Here is a 6,532-nt window from a genome sequence, read left to right as displayed (position 1 = left end):
CCTGCTGAATTGCAGTTTCAAAGAAGAGGAGAACCTCCTTTCTTGGTGCTAATAGGATTTAGAATACTTCAGTGTGCTGTAGGAGTCAAAATGTTCCCCCTTCATTTCTGCCCCCAAAGAGTGAGAGCACAGTGTGTGTAAATTGCTCTATGAAAATGAAAAGGGGGTTTTGTTTGTTTGCTTTCTTCCACAAAGAGATTAACTTTTCTATCAGTAATTCCACAAATAATTGAATTCAGCCTTGATGTGCAGGATGTATCTTCAAGAAGGTTTAGGTCAAATGAGATTTCTTGCAGCTGCTTACTTAGCTTGAATGAAAAGCCTGTTGTGGGAGTTTTTTTAAGACATCTCACCCTTCAGGGATGTATGTTGCTACTGCAGAGCTGCAAGCTCATGAGCTCATGGCAGCACTAGTTACAATGTCAGCAGTTTATGACTTCCGGTAGCCATTTCTGCAGGTGAACAGGCCCAGTAGGGCAAGAGCTTGAGGTGAAAAGCATTTTCTGAGTCTTTTAAGTGCCCTATTGCCAGGTATCACATTGTAAGTTGCAGCTCACATTAGTAAGGTGTTTTCCTCATCTCCAGCTCTTCCAAAACCTCCTTGCTCTCCCATGCTTATCAGCTTTTCTAATTTCCACTCATTAGTTTATGGGAAGTTTATGCCAGTGTATTCTTGGACTATATTTCACTGAAGATCAAGCAGGAGTTTTCCTGCCTTGTGTGTCTCTCTCTCTCCAGTGTTCTGGCACATTTATATAAAGAGGTCACATCCTGACAGCCTTGACTTTGTACCGTTAAACCAGCCCCCTCTTCCAGTCTCCATTTTCACAATGCAATCTCTTCTTTATCCTTGTGTCTTTTCTCTGCACTTTTTTGTGTTTTCACTTAACTTTTCAAAATATGGGTCACTGGCACTATACACTATTATTCCAGATGAGACAGTAGTGTTGTATAATGAGAACAGTATTTCCTGTCTTGACTGGCAGTATACAATATAGCATACTTCTCTTTTCTATAGTGCATCTACTGGCATTCTAAATCACCTGACACAGATATATATATCAGTTGTGAACCCAAAATCTTCCAGTTCATAGTAAAAATAGCTTTGAATTGTGTGATCCTTCAGTTAGTAATACAAAGTTTCATCCCATTTGTGTTGCTATAGTTTATGACTGTTATTAGTCCCCAAGGGCATGCTTATGCATTTAGTAATGTTGAATTTCATCCCATTTCTATTACTCCACTGCTCAAAATCACATGGTGCTCCCTTATGATATCCCAGTGCTCCTCCACAATGTTAATGCCTCCAAAGTATAGCACAATCCTACGGGATGTTTTTGATTTTGACAGCCTTATGTGGAATTTCAATAGTCTTTTATGTTACCATCCGAATTGTTACTCATAATAGTGATATTTGAGTGCCTTTTTCAGGGCATATAGGACTGAATCGAGGCCTCTTCTGTGAGTGATCATTTGCCTTCCTAGTCTTACCCACTTTGTGTGGGTGATGGCTGTGCATCCACTGACTTTTGGAGTCCCAATCCATGGGCTGAATCAGTCCCCAGTATGTTTGGGTGAATAAGTGGCAACCTCACTGCATTTGGTCTCCTTTCCAATGGTAATTCAGCCATAACCTGCAAAGCAAATGAAATAACGGCAGCAGTAATTGAATTTGCTAAGGCTTTTCTACCCTGTAATAATATTACTTCTGTTCAAAGCAGCTCGAGCAGCAAGCCCTTGGCCTTCGCATCATCTCTGGATTCTTGGGAATACATGGATTTGTGCTAAGTTGCAGCTGTTTAAAAATGCAGCTATGGAAAGAACCATTTAAATTTCTTTTTCAGTTGTCAAGTGGACACTCTGTATAAACTCCACATCCTTTTCTTTCAGAGCATGCCACGTGGCATGTGAATTATACAAGTAATACACAACACACAGAATGTACTTTCACAAACAAAATAACAAATATTTAGCAAATGCATTTAATCAGTGCTTAATCTGATTTGCATAGTGCCTGGTGTTTTCACTTTCTCGGTTGTATTGCATTGTCTGTGGCCAATATGTTAACTTTTTTTAGTCCCATACGAGCTATAACTCAATCAGTTTTGATACAGAAATTCAAGACAAGAACTGCTGTGTGATTATTATTAGTGTGATAGACTTATCAGTTTTGACAGTGCTGCTGCTGTGAGTAGTCTGTGCTGAATCTCTTCAGTAATTCACATACTTCAAACGGGTGAAAGCAAGCGACAGCTGATGTCAGTATGATGGCATATTTTAAGGACTGAGGGGTTTTTTCACAGTCAATGTGAAATCACTTTGCACACCTAGCCTGACATTTATTTTTTTTTCTCCTTGTCCGTAATGGAACAGCTTGCTTATTGGCAGACTACACTTTTTCTCTGAGAAATAAGAAAGCATCATGCCTCATCCTCTGCCCAGAACTGAGTTTGGAGCATGCAGCACCTGCAGGCAGCATCTGCCTCTCCCCTTTCCTGACAGAGCAGACCCAGGAGGGCTGCAGCCTGAGCTTCTCTGCATGGAGAAGGAACTGTTTGGCTATTCCCTTAATACAGTTGTGTTGGTCTCTGGATGAGTGGGACACAGAGGGAAGACCAAGCTGCTTTGTGGAGCACAATTATTCATGCTGGGGTTGTTAATAGTCTATTTTCCTCCACTGTAACTGCAAGAGGAGGGCAAAGCTATGCTCAAGTACAAAACGAACCCAGCATATGATACCTACATGCTTATGTCCCCAGAAATTATATGCTGGCCTCAAGTGATCAGGCTGAAGTTTGTGCAGAAGTCAAAGAAAGAGGAGTCAGATATTCCAGATCTATGTTGTTTAGTTTTCAACTTAAGCAAGCATTTACTTTTCTTCTGTGTTTTGTTTGGTTGGGTTTTTTTTCCCTTTGAGCATCTCATTCCTAGAAGGAAATGAATCTTAGGTGACCTATAGGATATTTTCCTAATAGGTTGTTTCTTTGTTCATGCCATAACAACTGATGGGAAATATTTGGTGGAGAAAAAAGATACAGTCTGTCAGGATGTTGCTGGTTTTCTGTAAATCAAAGCCAGGACCTGCAGAAGAACACATAGCAAAGAAAAGTCTTAGATAGATACTTATTTCAAAAACTTCAAATAAAAAGTCCCAGAATAATGTTAAATTCAAATAATGTTGAAATCTTTTTTTTTTTTTCTCTGTAGCTTTTTATCTTAAAAAAGAAACATTTTAGTCTTCCAAGTCAGACTTACGGTAACGTCTTAACCACAGCATGCCAAAGCTATTAGGTTATTTTAAAGTTTGGGCCAGAATCTGGACGTTTGTGCAAAGTACTCCCATCTTTCAATACAAAACAAAATAGTTGCTTGAATATTCTTTGCAGTGCTGTCATTTTTAAGGCTTAAAAAAAAAAAAATTAAAAGAATTTAGTGTTTGTTGGGATTTTTCATGAGATTTTTTTCCTTGGTATGCAGTAAACATGCACCGCCGTTTTTTGTGAAAGCCTTTTTCCATTGTTATGTGTGGGAGACAGTCACACAGTGCACAGGCTTGGAACTGTCAGAAATGGTTCTGATGGCATTAGGCATTAACAGGGGATTGCTAGTGACCACTGGACACTGAAATTGCGTCCTTCTAAAGACACATAAATCATTTATTTTTTGAGTGTAGTGAAGTAAAACCACAAATCCACTAACATTCTTCTGTGTCTTGCAGAAAGTATGGGGTAGAGGTATAGAGGCAGAAGGCAGAAAATGAAGCTGCTCTGTTGATAAAGCCAACTTGAAGCTCACTTGAATAACTGAAAAGTTCCTGATGTCCACACAAATGCATTCTGTTACCCTGTGGGAAACTGCTGGCATAAGGGGTGCTTGGAAATTAAATATAACTCTAACAGCACAGCATTCTATTTGTGATGCTCAGTTGCAGGCTTAGCTTTGCAAATTGTTGATATTAACTTGAACAAGCATAGCACTATATTTATTATTCAAGAGGAGAACATATTTGGTGTTGAGAAGCAAAGCCTTTCTCAGGGTTACACAGCAATGTATGTTTATTTTGTTGGTGCCTCCTAAAAATCAATTTCACAGCTGCCTTCTTGGAGGCCTTTGCAACATTTTTTGGAGATACTGATGGTGATGTTAGGGACCAGTATTACATTATGTTAAGAGCTGGACAAGCTGGTATTAAGCATGGTGCACCTATCTTTATTCACCTGTCCCTGGTGGAGTATGTTCAATAGGAAGTATGCTAAAGCAAAAGTAAATCTCTCTAGAATGCATCTCATGTATAAATTCACAGTTGACACTGTGTAACTGTCAGCAATAGAGTAAAGAAAACAATTTCCCTCTGTGGAATTCTGTCAGTAACAGCACCTACACTGTAGGCAGCAATCATTTTGGTGTATTTTTACTCTAGGTACTTTTAGGGAAGGGTTAGTAATTCACCAGGTCACATATTGATTCATTCCAGGCAGATTGTTTTTTATTCATAGGATGTGTTGTGGGATAACTCAACTAATGCTTTTTCCAGTGTGTTATACAGAGCAAATGTAATCCATCTTGCACCAAAAAAAAAAAAAAGGTGACAATTAATACAACAGCCTCCCTTGCCAACAGTGTGACATCAGAAATGGTGTTTCTTAGCTAGGTTTATTTTTGGAGATTGTTTATGTTGCTTTGAGTTTATTTGGGCAGTAGCAAGCATAGACCAAGTTCCTAAAAAGGAAAGCGTTGTTGAAAACTGCAGAAAAAAGATGATGTGAAGTGGAAGCCACCCAGCTGAGTGTCTTTGCTGTCCTTTGCAATACGCTGGGCTGCTAAGAGAACGATTGAAAAAGCTTTTGCAGTCAAGGGAAAATACTTTAAATTTGTCCTTCTCAAATGGAAAACTCCATTTAAAAGGGATCTTTTGATTAAGGTTGTCCAACTAGAATGCGTAGAATTTCTTCCTTAAACCAGCACTTAGGCTCTTGTATTTATTTAAGTGGCCTAATTCTCAGAAGTACCAGGCATCCACCAAGAAAATCCTCTGAAGGTGGTAGGACCTAGGATCACTCACCAGCTTTGAAGTCAGACCACCTGTACCAAGCTGTCTGAATCTAACCTTGATTGCTTCAGGCACCAGCTTTTCAAATGTTTGTTCTTTCAGATGATGGTTGAACTTGTGGGTTTGGGCTGGTGCAGAGTTCAGGACTGAGGAGTGAGAGACTCCTCACCCATATCCTGGAGGGATGCAGTCCCTACTGCCATCTTCCAGCCAAGCACTGGCTCAGCTCTTCAGTTGTTCTGGTGCTTTCTGTCCTCCTGTGGTTGTTTTTGTACACTGCTGTGTTTCTTTTGCAGCAGAGTCAGCGTCCTCAGTGCACCTTCCTAAGCTGCTGCATCATTTCATTTGTCTTGCTCTCAGGTCACGCCTCTGGTCACTTCTTTGTAAGATGAAACTGCTAGATTCCAGATATCATCCCCTGCAAACTGCACGCAGCTCTCAGTTAGCTGTTTTCTACCTATTTAAAATTAAAATTTCTCATGTGGAGAAGTCTAGGTTTAGTTCTGGGAGCTCACCCTTCCAGGCACCCCACATGTATGTGAGCAGGTATAGCAGCCGTGTATCTGCCAAAATCCTGTCTAAAGTAGATTGTTTGAGTAGATATGTTTGCTGCTGCTTTTTCAGGGTAATTTTCTCTCTTTTTCTCACGAGGCAGCCCAGTTCCGTTCCTTTGCCTGTTGGAGCTGTCGTTAGGTAATTAACAAGCCTTGTGTTGAGGACATAACTGTGTGTGAATACAGCAAGGAAGGAAAACAAAATACTTTTGTAATATGACTCTCTTAACTGTAGTTTCATGTCAGTGGTTTGTGCTCCCCACGGCATGCTGGTGCCTCAGAGCATGGGACTTAACCTGTGTTTGGGCTCTTGTTTGTAGCTTGGCTGGCATGTAACACAAGAGACTGGAATGAGGGGGGGGTGAAATATCAAAAGAGTGCTTCATAATTTAACTACTTGGAGGATAAACTGATAAACTGCAGGCAGTGCAGAACAGTCAGGGAGGGTAAATGGAGGTTGTCTTCATTCCAAGGGTATTCTAAGTCAGATGAAAGATCTTGGGTGACTTGAGTCCCTAGAAACCCACAGAGGCACTTTAATTGGAAGCACAAAATAATGTTTAATTGAAAAATAACATGTTGATTTCTTCCAATGTTATTTTTACCTTTACTGTTGTTTTGCCAATGACCAGGCCCAACAAAAATGATAGCACCACCAGCAGGAAGATGAACCAATACAAAGACTGTATTGTATACAAGAAGAATATTGCATGAGTGATTGCTGGGGGTACAAACAGATCAATCAGCTGGTACATAACCGACACCACCCTGAACGATCTCACAAAAGATGTGGCTCGGCCCACAACAGGTGGTACAAACAGTAAACCAAGAGTTCACATAGTTGGTATGGGAAACAGCCAAACCAGCAAGTTAAACATGTAAGAAAAAGGTGCCCACATGGCAACTCTCACCCGATCGACCCGCGTTC

At 40.3% G+C, this 6,532-nt stretch overlaps 1 protein-coding gene across 1 annotated transcript in view; it reads left to right on the top strand.

Moving 5' to 3' along the window:
• ARNT2 (aryl-hydrocarbon receptor nuclear translocator 2) overlaps positions 1 to 6,532 on the top strand; it is a 72,392-nt gene that overhangs the window by 35,034 nt on the left and 30,826 nt on the right. The gene's annotated exons all lie outside the window — the stretch shown is intronic.

The sequence above is a fragment of the Merops nubicus genome, unplaced genomic scaffold (assembly GCF_000691845.1).
Source record: "Merops nubicus isolate BGI_N331 unplaced genomic scaffold, ASM69184v1 scaffold30249, whole genome shotgun sequence".
Classification (NCBI taxonomy): Eukaryota; Metazoa; Chordata; class Aves; order Coraciiformes; family Meropidae; genus Merops; species Merops nubicus.
This window is presented reverse-complemented; position numbering and strand designations above follow the sequence as displayed.